The 16,134-nt window shown below is 36.7% G+C and overlaps 1 protein-coding gene across 1 annotated transcript in view; it reads right to left on the bottom strand.

Annotated features, from left to right (window-relative positions):
- foi (solute carrier family 39 fear-of-intimacy) overlaps positions 1 to 16,134 on the bottom strand; it is a 55,128-nt gene that overhangs the window by 37,572 nt on the left and 1,422 nt on the right. The window lies entirely within an intron of this gene.

Genomic DNA, 16,134 nt, shown 5'->3' with positions numbered 1-16,134 from the left:
TTTACCCACAATCCAAGTACTAATTTCAAATATTTCTTGCAGCAAATTACAGAATCAAAGGCAATATCATCGCATACTTGAGTGATGCAGTGGCACTCGTACCAAAACTTCAGTGGGAATTCTAGTTTAAAAATACAGGTGCAGCGCATATAAAAATGACGCATCCAGGACGATTTTAATTAACGAGTCGAGCCAACAGCATATCTAACTATGACCACTTTTCCCACCATCCAAGTACTAATTTCAAATATTTCTTGCAGCAAATTACAGAACCAAAGGCAATATCATCGCATACTTGAGTGATGCAGTGGCACTCGTACCAAAACCTCAGTGGGAATTCTAGTTTAAAAATACAGGTGCAGCGCATATAAAAATGACGCATCCAGGAGGATTTCCCATTACCGAGGGCGTGTGAAACATTTGGGTCACTTGATAGATAAAAATATACTCGTACAATTTTTCGAGTTTTCTGTTTATTTATATTTTGTGTAATTGGCACTACTGATCTTGGTTGTCGTGGAGTGTTACGGATGCTATCCAATTAGTAAACACTTAAACTTTCTGGAGTCATGGGCGTATATAAGTTTGGCTTTAGAGGGTCGAATCCCCTTCTTACGCTGTTTGTCCACTGTATACCGATAATTAATGACGATGCCGAAGTAGCGTACATACATTTACTATAGCAGCTTGTCCACCGCACGCCTGTCACCCGAGCACTGTCATCCCGGCCGCCGATATTTCAAGTAGATCGGCGTGACCGCTAGATCGGCACTGACTTTTTGACTGGCCGATGTACCGGCAATATAAAACACGTTGGAACTTGTCCATACACTGTCGTCACACGCCGATGTCGATCGAACAAAGTAAACCGCCGATATCGGTCGCGGTGGACAAACTATCGCCGTCACGACATATTAAAATCGGCCCGAAATAAATCTCGTTCTCGGTATCGGCTCGGTAACGGTGCAGTGGACAAACAGCCTTAGCATGGGCGCGAGTAAAAAGACAACAAACAGGATCGTCTATTTTCGCTGACAAATTTCTAAGATTACTCTTATCTGTATAAATATATATACACAAGATATATATGCAAGGTTGGAGAGGGAGCCTCAAAACTATGGCATATAATCTTTTTTAACCCTTTTCTTACATTCCCTGCCGACCTCAAACGGTTAGCTGAAGTTGAAGCCTTACTTAGGACCTGAAGACATTGACACTGCTTTCAAAACAGAAGACTGCTCAACATAAGCTAAAGTAAATATCGTTTCGGAAGTGTTGCCACGAACGTGTAAGATGTGGAATGAGCTTCCTCCTGAGGTATTCCCGGAGCGTTATGACATGGGGCTCTTCAAAGAAGGTGCAAAAAGAGATCTCATAAAAAGCCGGCGATGCATTGGCGGCTCCTCTGGTGTTGCAAATGTCCATAGGCGGCGTTGACTACTTTCCATCAGGTAGCACGTCTGCCTAATCGTTAGGTTAAACAATAAAAAAAGCAATCGTTTCGATTGAGCCGTATTCGAACCAAAAAGAGCCCAACCACCAAAACCAAACCATGAATGACTCACTCAAATCTTTGTTGACTTTGTTGACATGAATGAAGAACTACAACAATTGTTCCATTTTTTGTCTATTAACAAGTAAACAGTGACTTTAATGAACTTACTTTTAACGTGACGAGGTCGTTTGTCCAAAGAAATGAGTTCTCAATCGAAACCAACTGGTGTTTTTATATGAAGCAATCAAGCGAAGCCTTTGAAGGATTGGTATAGTCCGCGTAAAACTGCTAGTCCGCTCTGAATATAGAAATGAATCGCGTCGCCATAGCAAATTGTATGACTACACCTGCTCGCAACAACTTCAGAGCGGACTAGCAGTTTGGCGCGGATAATACTGTTTAACTAAATATAGATTCATCCTTAGCTGGAAGAGCGGGGTACCCAGTAACACAGGTTTTTCAACCCAGTACAGGGGCCCTTGCCACTTTTTTTATAATATTTCTACCTAATAACAGCAGTGTTAAGCGCTGCTGTGTTCCGGTTTGAAGGGTAAGGGAGACATACTTTTCCGAGGCATTTCAGCTTAGTCCTCAGGGGTAGCGGCGCATCTGTGGCCGACCTCAGGTGGGAATATCTAATCCTATCTGGGGTTGATTACAGATGTCCATGGGCGGCAGTAGCCACTTACCATCAGGTGAACTGTATGATCGTCTGCTACTCCTATATTATAAAAAAAAAACAATGGCTAGATGCAAAGTCTTAGTCCTCCGTCAATTTTCGTAATTCTACCTTTACAAAATATTCACCGAAATGATAAAATATTTCGAACGCCTGCCTTATGATTTGGCAATGCGCGCGCGCTGGCACCACGCCTATTGGGTCGTCAGCGATATTGCATAATACAGCGTAACCGCTCAGTCTGTCTGTCTGTGGGTGATTTTACACACTTGAAATATATTAAGAAACTACTCAAAATCAAAACACATCATTTTCTACGCACCATAAATTTATATTAAACATTTTTTTAAACCTTTTTCACATTCTTAACAAACCCTTTCGTAACAAATCTGTATGCAAAATTTTAAATTAATTATTTTTGCGCTTTTTTCTTTCTTTAAACTTTGACGAGATTTCAAAATATCAACCCTTTACAGTTATAACGTCAAAATGACGCAGACCGGATCGATGGTCATCTATATAAATACCTGAGAGATGACTATAATGTTCTGAAAGTCCTTGACGTTACCTTTCATCATTGTTTCATTCTCTAATTTCCATTACACTTCACTAATTTCACTGTTTCACTTTCTAATTTCCGTGCATTACAATATTAGAAGGAATCTTCAATTCTGCTTAGAGAGCCAATTTACTATCCACAAAATTATCACCAACATTTTGTCTAGTTTGTAACACATAAAACTTGAAGCAAGGACACTCTAGCGGTCGATTCACTAAAGAATTCTTCTTCTGAACATAATTTATGAATCACCATCGACCTTCAAGAAAACCGTCTGCGACTCGTCGAATGTTTCACGGTCCATGATAATAAGTAAATTCTAAATGTTTTAAATTTGTGACAAAATTGAAAAATGTGAAAATCCTACACTTCTGAAATTTATCTCTGTTCTCAAAGGTGTGGAAAGTCCACCGCCCTAGAAATAAGCCCCGGCATCTATCCACTTTGTTTATTTTAAGTTAATACACAATGTTTTAAAATTGTAATAAAATAAAATAAATATCGTGAGAAAATCTACACATGAACTTCCATATTCTTAAAGGTGTGGAAAGTCCACTGGCCTAGGAACAAGCCCGCGCATCTAGGCAATCTCTTCGGTATAAGTAAATACTGAATGTTTTAAAATTGTGACAAAATATATCGTGAAAACACCTGCATTTTTGAAATTTCGCTATATTCTCAAAGGTATGGAAAGCCCACCGCCCTACGAATCTGCCCCCGCTAGCTACTCTGTTCGGTATAATTAAATACTGAATGTTTTAAAATTGTGACAAAATGTAATAGAAAATATATCTTGAGAAAACCGACACTTAAAAATTCTCTATGTTCTCAAAGATGTGGAAAGTCCGTCGGCCTAGGAATAAGACCCCGCGTCTAACCAATCTGCTCGGTATAAACAAATTAAGCTTAGGCTTAGTTTCTAAATGAACTTAAGTTCTAAATGTTGCCAAATATGTGAAAAGACCACCTATCTGGGAATAAGTCCCTGCATGTAACACTCGGACAATAATAAGACCTTTCCACAATTCTGAATAAAATTATTCTTCACCAGAGAAGTACATAATAAGGCATCATTAATATAACTGGATAATTTATTTGTGACTATCCTTTTATGCACTTCTTATAAAGTAAATATAAACAAGTGTTCGAAACATTATAACATAAAATAAATAAATAAAATACAGACAGTAACAGGCGTGCGACACTTGGTCAATTGAAATGTCAAGCTCGTATTGTTTTTCGCGCGTTATTAATGAATTCATTTTAAACAACTTTTGCCTAAAAGTTTCCAAAGTTCGAACTGATCATCAGTAAACAACTCCAGATAGGAGGCCACAGATGCGCCGCTACCCCTTAGAATTAAGCTGGAAAGCCTTGGAGAAGTATATCTCCCTTACCACACTCTATAAACCAGAACACAGCAGCGCTTAACACTGCTGTTAAGCAGAAATAGGTGCGGCGGTGGTGCCGCCGGAGTCGAACCACAAAGAGCTCTACCACCTTCAAATTGCTAACGCGTAACTCAACATTGTTATGCCGACACACATTCAAGAGTCAAGATGAGATCTTTTTTTATAATATAAGAGTAGCAGACGAGCATGAAGTCCACCTGATGGTAAGTGGCTACTACCGCCTATGGTCATCTGTAATCAACCCCAGATAGGATTACATATTCCTACCTGAGGTCGGTCACAGATGCGCCGCTACCCCTGAGGACTAAGCTGGAACGCCTCGGAAAAGTCTGTCTCCCTAACCACACTTTTGAAGATGGGCTGTAACGAGAGAAATTTCGTTAAATACATATATTTACAACACGTTTCATTGATACATTAATTCATTGTCTTCAGTTTCAGTTATTATTTCAACGAGCTTCATTGTTTTTGAAACACAACTCAACTTGTCATTATCTTTCTACCAGACTTTTTCTGTAGGTTAGTAACAGCAATGTTAAGCGCTGCTGTGTTCTGGCTTCAAGAGTGTGGTAAAGGAAGACATAACATACCTATCCGAGGCTTTATAACTTAGTCCTCAGGGGTAGCACTGCAATTGCCAACTTCAGATAGTTCATTTCATTTATTATTTCAACGTGGAGCTTGATTGTTTTTGAAACACAATTCCATTTGTTATAATCTTTGAAGATGGTAGAACCCTTTCTGGTTCGACTTCGGCGGAACCACCGTCACATCTATTTCTGCCTAATAAAAGCAGTGTTAAACGCTGTTGTATTCTCATTTTCAAACACCCTTCAGGCTTTGGTAAGAGAAACAAACCGAATCCGAGGTATGTTTTCTTACTTAGTTCTCAGGTCCTGAGCTCCAACATCAATAATTAATTATATGTACCACTACGTAAAATTGTACATTATTTACCCTTTAAAAGATGCAAATTTGCACACGTATGGAGTTTCTTGCGCCGCTTCTTCTCCATAGCGAAACACCTTCCGAAGCGGTGGTAGTTTGTTGACTTTCAAAAAGTATTCTATATGAATCAATTCTGAATAAATGAGATTTGAATTGAATTTGAATTGATTACAAATGTTCATGGGCAGCAGTACAGTACGTACGTATCTGGTTGGATTGCATGCTCGTTTTCTATTTCAATATTATAAAAAAAGAAAAGTCCTAAAAGCAATCGAACACATTGTACATCTAGATTCGTATTCGTGTTGGTATCTTATAGAAGAGTCAATTAGTAGTGGGGGTATATTTAAGGTCAACAGACACCTGCTCGACGCATCAATCATATTAATGGAACTTAAATAAAAGCGTACTTATATTTGAGGTCATAAATTATAGAGGCGAGGACTTAATCTACAAATCTTAAGATCTCAATAGATATTAAACAAGAGATCTCTTGTAGAGATATAGAGGTATTATATATTATAGAATGGACTACATTTGTCAAAGATTCCACACAACATTAGCAAAGCCATATTGAAAGTTAATAGAACCCTTTGTGGTTCAACTCCGGTGGCACCCCGTGGGAGCGACATATGGTTATGTGGGACTCTTACCGCACTAAGATCCCCCCGGTGGCCGTCCTCGGCGCTGCGTAGAGGACTCCGGGATCTCCAACGGAACGTAACCGGAGTCCTCTTAGCGCTGTGCCGCATCGGGCTCCGCCCAGGTGAGATTGTCTATATAATGTCTATATTTATGATAAGTAGAACGAATGTCTATATAACTTCTATATTAAAAGTAGAAGGTATGAAATTATAATTAAAACAACACACCGTGACACGTGTTTTATTCGTCACGCAATAGTGTAAAGCGGGACTAATTTGAAAATTAACTTTGATAAAGTTTGCATCATAACTAAATGAATTAGGGCACATTTACATGATGAAAGATATTGCCTTGGGAAAGTTAGTTATAATTTCAGTTATTAAAGGTATGCGGTTTCTTAAACTATGAAAAGTGATGGGACTATACTCTGATTCATAATTAGGTGTCCAAAATGTAAACAAAGGTGTTGACCTATCAAGAAAATACGTTAGAAATAGTAGTTTTTATTTTTGTCGATATTAAAGTAATACAACAATAATAAAATAATAATCTAAATAAATTAAGATTAATTCACATTTTCTAATATTTATATCACCTCAATTTCGTTCCATACAGTAATAATAATAAAAAACAAAGTTTATGGTAGAAAATTAAAATGTGATCATGGTAACACAATCGGAATCCAAGACATTTCTTGTGCTGTCATTTTTAAGTTTCGTAACTTATATTATTCATTTTCGTGATTGTGATCGAACTCTAATGTTTTCTCGTTTACATAACGCGTTTGTTAAATTGGGTATATTTGTTAATTTTTCGTTTTTTGTTGAGTTTGTTAAAATTTTAGTTTCTTGTTAATTTTGACAGTGACATTTCTTTGTTTACATTTTTGACACCTAATTATGAATCAGACTATAGTATGATTTGATCGGGGAGGTCCCACACCTATTTCTAGCGTGAAGCAGGTTTTGCATTTTGGTGAGTCTCGCCGACTTTTTTTATAACATAGGAATAGAAGATAAACATGCAACTCACTTGGTACGTGCTTCGTTATCCCAGAGGAATAAGGTAATACCCTCCGAACCAGAACACAGCACCCCTTAACATTGATATTATTAGGCAGAAATACGTGTGGCGGTGGTGCCGCCGGAGTCGAACCACAGAGGGTTCTGCCACCTTTACAGTTTCGTGTGTTTTATGTGCGTCCATGGCAGCCACGACACAGAGAATCCTAGTGCGCGACTGTGATTGTATACTGTAGAAAGCGTCTTAAATTTCTTGAAAAAGAAGAGGTGACTCTATTTTTCCAACTACCCACAAGTTGGCACATAATCAAAGGGCGACCTCTATCCTAAGTGAATAGGATACCCTCAAGCGATCGTGTTACATCTTGGCTTTAAAGGCGGTAGTTTTAAGAAACAGAAGAATGGGGTCAAATTGTACCCTATTTTGTAAAAAGTGTACTTTTTAAAGTAAACTTTTGATAGTACCAAAAATATTCTAAGAACCCTTTTGAAGTTTTGATATTTAATCCTACCCTCTTATTCATAAATAGTATTTAACGATTTCTTATATATTTAACGAGCTTTTGCCCGCGGCTTCGCTCGCGTTACGAAGTAATATTTTCATGCCCTATTTTATCCCCTTGGGGCTAGAATTGATCAAAATCCTTTCTTAGCGGATGCCTACGTCATAACATCTACCTGCATGCCAAATTTCAGCCTGATCCGTCCAGTGGTTTGGGCTGTGCGTTGATAGATCACTATGTCAGTCAGTCACCTTTGAGTTCTATATACACTCCTTTGCAAAAAAAACGGGCGGGTTTGATTTTTTAACATTATTGGTAATAATTTAGTTCTTCAGAGGTTTTAATAGCCAAACTATGTTACTGGCACTTAATAAAGAGTCTGGGTATGAAAAAAAGTTCATTCCAAATTCAAAACTTTTGTTTTTTAAATTATTAATCCCTTTTTCATTTTGTGACACTTTTCGCGGGTTTGCGGTTAAAAGGTTATCAAGCAACTAAAAGTAACTTTTCGTTATTTTTAGTACAACAATTTATGTTTATCGCATAATTCTGCCTTATTGTGACTTAAAACAGATATCTTTGTGTCTATCGTAATGGCAGAAAAAGCAATGAGAGCTAGTAAAATTATAGCGCTGCTGGAAGAGGGGTGTAGCCAATGTTACGTCTCACAGCGGTTAAACGTGAGTCGTTCAACCGTACAAAGAACCTGGACTCGATACCAAGAGACAGGTTCCGTTCAGAGAAGGCAAGGTTCTGGGAGAAAACGTTGCACACAGCCGCGAGACGATCGCTTTTTAGTGACTCAGGCGCTGAGGAACCGCAAATGCAGTTACATAGACCTCAAAAGAAACCTTGAAGAGGTACGAGGAGCACAAGTTAGCCTATGGACTGTGAGGAGAAGACTTTTAGCTGCTGATATACGTAGTCGACGACCAGCGCGGGCCCCCAAGTTACTCCGTGAGCACCGGATTGCGCGGTTGAGGTTCGCTAGAAATTGCCTATCTTGGACACCAGGTAACTGGAGTAGCGTACTCTTCTCCGATGAGGCTCGAATTTGTCTGCATGGTGAGGACCGACGTCGGCGAGTGTTACGAAGACCAGGGGAACGCTATGCCGATGTGTGTTTTGAAGAAATCACCCCTTATGGTGGAGGGTCCGTTATGTTTTGGGCGGGCGTAACTTCCAACTATCGTACCGAGATAGTATTCATAGAAAATGGCTCACTAAATGCGCATAGGTACATAACAGAAATCCTTTCTCAAAATGCACAACCCGCACTGACTGTAATTGGTGAAGATGCCATTTACATGGACGATAATGCTCGGGCCCACCGTTCTGGCGACGTAGATGCTTATATGCAAGAGGTCGGTATTCGTCGTTTGGATTGGCCAGCGCGGAGCCCCGACCTTAACCCCATTGAGCATGTTTGGGACCTCCTAAAAAGGCGAGTACGATCTGTCCAACCACCTCCACAAAACATCAGAGAGCTTAAACGTGTAATCTCGACTGAGTGGGAACACATTCCACAGGACACCATCAAAAGCCTGGTGGGAAGCATGCCAAGACGATTACATGCCGTAATCGCTGCAAGAGGAGGTCATACTCGTTATTAATTTTTATTTTTTAATGTCTCTTTTATTAAAATACCATAAAAATACTCGTAGTCTTAATTTCATTATACCCATAAAAATGTCCATTTTAACACGGCTCTCTGTTTACATTGACTAAAACACCGATACCAGGATAAAAGTGTTAAAAAACTAGATTCTCATTGATAATAAGAAATTTCTAGTCATCCAAGCTAATGACATACTAAAAATATAATAATATTTACCCATAGAAAAGCTAAGGTAAAGTGTGTGTGTAAGGTGCCCGTTTTTTTTGCAAAGGAGTTTATTTAGATGTTTGTTTTTTTTTTTAAATCAAAGAACTCGCCGACTATTTATTGACCCTCTGCTGGACACGAATTTTCTTCTTAGAGTGAAAAGAATTTAGGTTAGAGTCCATCACTCTGATCAAGTACGAATTGACAGACTTGACACACCGTTAACAACTTTGATTTACATAGAACCCACAGACGTATAGGTTTCCTCACGATGTCTTCCTTCGTGGTTAAGGCATATTATAAATTAATTTCTAATACACGTATTTTTTATATACAAAATTCTCGTGTCACAATCTCCTCCGAAACGGCTTTACCGATTTTCACCAAATTTTATACATATGGCTCACTGACAAAAGTTATTCTAATTAAGCCAATTTATAAAAAAAATGTAGGTAATGTTGTACGAAACAAAAAATCTTATATATAAAATTCTCGTGTCACCGTGTTAGTTACCGTACTCCTCCAAAACGGCTTTACCGATTTTCACCAAATTTTATATGCATGTTCAGTAGGTCTGAGAATCGGCTACTATCTATTTTACATACTCCTAAGGGTAAGGATAAGGGTTGTTCACCCTTAGCATTTCTTTTACTTATATGGCAACACAACGTTTGCCGGATCAGCTAGTATAGGTATATTTTGTAATATTGTAGGAGTATTAGACGAGCATGCCGTCTACCTGATGGTCATGTATGATCAACTCCAGATAAGATAAGACTCCTATCTGAGTATTCTGAATATCCTTCATATCCTTCTTAAACACTGGTTTCATTAGGCAGATATCACTCATCAACACCACTCATACCAACTCACCAGCATCCGTACCCACATCACGTAGCACCGACCTACTGACAGACTGACACACACGAGAATAACAATACGAGGCATTGGACCGTCCGTGACCGCGAGGTCGTAGGTTCAAATCCGACGGCACGTAATCGATTGTTTGTACAATAGTATGTTATCTTGTGTCATAGTTTTATCTTACACTGTTCTATTATTAGAATTCGGATAAGTTTTATAAGGTTTAAGATACAATAAGTATAACTGATTAATTATATAACTATTTTTTTTTCTTTTGTGGTTATTATTTATGCAAAATATGTTTTTATATCAAATCATTTTTTTGTTATTCAAAATAGGTTCTTCACAGAGCACTGTTTGCATGTCAATACAACTACCACCACTTCACAAGGTGTTTCGTTATGGAGAAGAAGCGGCGAAAGAAACTCCATAACACACATCTTTAAAAAAAATGTTTTTTAGAATGTCAACTTAACGTAATGGTACATGTGGAGCTGGAGCTAATTCAGACCACACCGTTTTGTCAGTCAAATAATCACTTAGTTTATAGTACGCTTTTTTACATAGCGTTTGTTTAACATAAAAGAAGGATACGGTTCTGTCTTATCTGATGGTAAGTGGGTCTATCGAAGTGTCGAGGTTCAAATCCCAGGCTCACCTCCGATTTTTCAAAATTAATGTGGTATTAGAAAATAATTATGAAAATCCTTAAAAAAATTCACAAAGGTATGTAAAGTCTACCAATACGCACTTGGCCAGCGCGGTGGACTATGGCCTAATCCTTCTCATTCTGAGAGAAGACCCGTGCCCAGAAGTGGGACAGTGATGGATTGACGACAACTGGTGTCGATAAAAAAAGTCGTACATGCACAATCACCCTTATTCTTCTCGATTTTTATTACATCAAGTGGACTCTGTAAAATACTGAATCAAAATTGGAATTCATTTGTCAAAAACTTTACCGTAAACCTATTGAATTAATATTTGAAGCCAAAACTATATTTAGGTCAAACTTGAACGAAAGTTTTGTTTGAAACGACGGTTCAACGTAAACTTTGAGAACATTTTGGTGCATTTTTTGAGTGTTTGTTATTTCAACTACTTCTAACTTTTGAAACGTGAAACTATAGTGGTTAAGTTATATAAATAAAAATATTGATATCCTCAGTATGGAGATTAAAAAGCAAACAAGTATGTCGTCCGTCCATTGGTAAGTGGCTACTGCCACTCATAAACATATGTAACCATCTCTATGTAGAATACTGGTTCTACCTGGAGTCAATTACTGATACTTTAGCACTCCTGACGACTAAGTTGGTTGCCTAATATGTAATTCAGCCGTCATATATGGCTATCAAAGGATCAAACTTCTGCAAGAATTGCTCCGCATTAGAAATAGGTTAAAATATTCTACCACCTTTCTTCAAGGATCTAAATCCTATTTAGGGTAGATTTGTAGTAAAGAGTGTAGACAATTCATGGATCATCATCATTCATGGTTCATGGATGAAATTATTTCCATTAATGTGGTCCACTTTAATCAGATTAACCGCTTACTTTTGACACTACATAAAACCACAACACTTATTACAGACTTCAAACCCGGGCCTTTTCTGAAAATCACACCACCGAAGCAACAGACGATATTCAAAAATAAATTTTCAGCGTTCCACTCTCCAAATATTTATATGATACGCGTGTCGGGGTGTGACGTCACATCTCCCACTGACCTACAGCGGCCACACCCACATGGGCCGAGATATCGAGATGTATTGCGGATTCTTAAACGTAGACACACGGTAGTGCAACCGCCAAGTTTAGAAGAAAAGCTCTGGCAGTTGTTTAGGGTTCTGCACCCAAAGGGTAAAAACGGATATCTCTTGATTATTGGACAGATACTTGATTTTTTAACAGAATTTTTAACGATGGCCGCTGTAACAATGAATACTGAAAATAAAAAAGCTTGAAAATAAATAAGAGTCGTCATACAACAAACCACTAGTTTTTGGCGTTTTAAGTTTTATCTATTATTATTATTAGGTGCCATGATAACAATTACTAAAAAAAAAATTTGGTTGTACAGAACCCTACGTGTGCGAGTTCTGTTACTTAGTCAACTATTACAATAATTTAATAACAAAAACATAAAAAATAAAGAGACATTTCTTTGAAGTATATCTTTTATATCTGTAAATAGTACGTTATATGTTTCGTCCCATAAAGTATCAATCAATTGACAGTAGATAGAAACTAACTAATGGATATGGGTCGAATCAATATTCATCAGTAACTCATAATTAAAATATCATAGATTGTGGTCGTCTGAATAAATAATATTGTTGGGTTTTGCCAAGTTTTTATGAAACTGAAATAGCAAATTAAATATACCGTCTACCTGAAAATAGGTAATATTTGTGTGGACTTTTGGCAACCCCAAATAGGGTTGAGGGGTTCTAAGGTCGGTTAGTTTTTTTAACATTGTTGGGCTACTGCCGCCCGTGGAACTGTAAGCAACCTCAAATAATAATATGTAATTGTAAACCAAAAAAACGAGGACTAGTTATTTATAACGAAATCAATATAATATTTATTTATTATTAGTTTGTCTTGGTTTTTACGCTGATTTTAGGGATGCTATTCTAATGGCGTCTAGCGTTTAGGCGCGAAAATTCAAAATCATAAATAATGCGTAGTTTTTAGTGCTTTTTTCCCATAGATTGGTAAAGATTACTCACTCCTAACAAGAAAATGTACCCAGTTTTGAGAATTGAAATAGTTGCGTAAAAAAGTTTTGCCACGTCTCCGTGCTAAAATGTCCCTAAAATATTTGAAATAATTATTTATTTATTATGTAAATTACGTAGTATTAGTTATTTATTCGTAATTTTTCTTTAAAAATGTTTTTATTTGTCAAGAATTCAAAAAAAGAACTTACTAATAAGCCGTTTGTGGCTTCATTCAATTTCAAGGCGGCGAAGTATCTTTACTAATTTATGTTTTTTCCATTGAATTAAAGAAGCTTTGCACACGTATGGATTTCTTTTCGCCGCTTCTTCAAAGCGAAAAACCTTCTGAAGCGGTGGTAGTTTGACGATCCAAATGAGTTCTATATGAATCAGAATGTAGTTTACACCTGTAATTGAGGTGACACTTAGATTTAAGTTCAATGTGATGTGTCTAGACAATGTATAAATGTTCACTTTGTTGGTGTAAATGATGAATAAATGATAAATAAATAAATAAGTTTTGAATAAATGAGATTTGAACTTTTGAATTTGGTAACACTTGAAACACTTTTTAACCGACTTCCAAAAGAAGAGAAGTTATCTATTCGACGCGTATTTTTTTACAAAAGGTTTAATACCCTATACAGAAACGTAAATATTTTTCCGACTCGTTATCTTTTTGTTCAGTTTTACGTAACATCTCTGGGTCTACAGACATAAGCGTCAGTTAATATAAATGTTAATAACTACCACCCACACTTCAATGTACTTACCACATGGAAACTGCCATCAATTGCCACAATATTGTCGACAAATTGCGTCGTTTGATCATTAAGAGCTATTAAATTGATTCTTGTTATGAAACCTATAGATGTAGGTGTGCACTTGCAGTTATAATGGTTGAAACTCGGCCTCTCGAGGTCAGGGGTTCAAATTCCAAGCAGGCAGCATTAATTTTTCAAAATTATGTACGTATTATATTTAATTATTGCTTGCTTTATAAATGAAAGAAAACATCGGGACGAAACCTACATGAATAAGTTCTTCAAAAAAATAAGTTCTTAAAGGTGTGTGGAGTCTACCAATTCGCACTTGGCCAGTGCGGTGGAGAACAGCCTAAATCTCTCTCACATCGAGAGGAGACATATGCCCGGTAATGGGACAGTAATGGGTTGACAATGACGGGACATAAGTTTTTTGTTTAGAAAATTTAAACAATTAATTTATTATTAATTGTTTAAATTTTCTATATTTTATTATTGCCATTTTATAAAAGACTACATTGTGGACCATTTTGTGAAAAAGAAACCATTTTTGATTTTTTGTACATACATCTGACTCTTACACCGCAAATTATGAGTACCTATAATGAAAATCGGACACATGAAGAAAGCATCTTAGTCCTTAGTGCCAATGCATCTGTGTTTCGCTTCTGGTAGGAAATGTTCTACATGGAATTGGTTAGTGGCATTGACCACTTACCATCAGGTGAGCTTCATGCTCACTTGCTATTTCATACTTATAAAAATGTGTTTTTCTTGTGGGTGCCATGGACACATACATAGACAAAAACAGAAACACCCAGAACAGATATCTAAATTAATAATTCAGATATTTTTTTGGTCATGGATCAAACCCTGAACCCCCTGCATGTGAAACCGGTATGGTGACTGCTCCGCCAAATGGGTCATCATAGTTATAAAGGAACAAGAATGCATATAGTTACAGGAAAAGCTAAGTCTAACATGCAGAGAAGGATCTTTGCATGTTAGACTTCTAGCCTTTCCAGTAACAATATAAATTATTAATTAGAAATTATAAAATATAATTATTAATTTTACGTTTTTTAGAAACAAAATATTTCCCTCATAGACAGATGTAAAATAAGAAATATAGATGACACAACTATTCCTGTTTTAAATTAATCTGTTGAGATAAGTAAATTAGAGGTGTTGGCATCAGTTCAGGATTACTATTAATTCTGACACATTCTTATCCCAAAATGTATTCAGTTTTATGTATTGATATGTAAGATTCTCCAGTGGTTGAAATTTGTCTATTTTAAAATATAATTAGTAATATAAGGAATAAAATTCAGTTGTGTATCAACTGCGCGTGTGTTTAAAGGTGGTAGAACCAATCCTGGTTTGACTCCAGAGGCACCACCACCACACCTATATCTGTTATATCAGCAGTGTTAAGCGCTGCTGTGTTCTTGTTTGAAGGGTGTGGTAAGGGAAAGATATTTTTCTGAGGCATTCCAGCTTAGTCCTCAAGACTAACGGTATATCTATGGCTGACCTTAGGTAGGGATGTCTAATCCTATCTGGGGTTGATTGCAGATGTCCATGGGTGGCAGTAGCCACTTACTATCAGGTGGACTGCTTACTTGCCTGCTACTCCTATATTAAATATTATAAATATTAAATATTTGTGTGTAGAGGTGGTAGAGCCCAATTAGGTTTGACTATGGTGGCACTAATGTCACATTTATTTCTGCCTAATAACATCAATATTAAGCTCTAATAGTGTAATAAACAAATACGAAAATGTTTCTTATCCCTAGAGACTGGAATGCCTCATATAAATATGAGATTCACATCCTTAAAACCCGAACTAGAATAATCACAGGTAATTGAACTTTTTGTTTTACTTCTGAGCGAGAGCATTCACATAATCACAGGACTTGTCAATATAATTACTTTAATTAATTCCATATATACAGGGTGAATTTTTAAAACGGGCCTTCAGGGCCAAATCCGAAACTATAAGGATTAGCGAAAAATGCTGAAAGGAGTTACGAGCCCGATTTTGATAAAAACTAAAACTGCATCATTAGTTTTTTAAAATATCTTTTTCCCTAGCCGGGAATTGAACGAGTTAATTTTTAAAAAAATTACACCCTCTGTATTATTCCACCATCTGATAGTGTCGCTTATAAGGATCAAATTCTGGAAAGTAATGTTATGTGACAAATTAAAGGAAAAGGAAAATTTTGAAGAAAATACATATTTTTCCATACATTGCCATACTAATCCTTAAGGATTTTACATAACAAATGATTTATGTGTAATTCTTTAGAAACATATGTAAGTCATACCATTGAAGAATTTGTTGGTTAATCAACTAATTATTCGATGTTATAACCGTGACATACTTAGTATGAGAAAGTAAATAGTTTGGCAAGTAAATTACCGCCGTTTTTAGGATTTATTTTTTAATAAAAATAGATAAGTGATTAAATAGTAAATTGTTATTGTTTGTTGTTTATAACTACGTTTCAACAGTGAATATAATTTTCTATATCCCTTTGTTTAGTTATCACTCGGATTTGACTCGAAAGAGACATTCTCGCAAATTGTCAATTTTACATCTGTATTAAACGAAACTCCGCCCATAGCAAGTTAAATCTATTATAATGGTCCTAAAAGTAACCTTAACTAAGTCGGACATAAA

This window comes from Epargyreus clarus, unplaced genomic scaffold (genome assembly GCF_041222505.1).
Source record: "Epargyreus clarus isolate Ecla_fem2 unplaced genomic scaffold, WU_Ecla_fem_2.2 ptg000016l, whole genome shotgun sequence".
NCBI lineage: Eukaryota > Metazoa > Arthropoda > Insecta > Lepidoptera > Hesperiidae > Epargyreus > Epargyreus clarus.
This window is presented reverse-complemented; position numbering and strand designations above follow the sequence as displayed.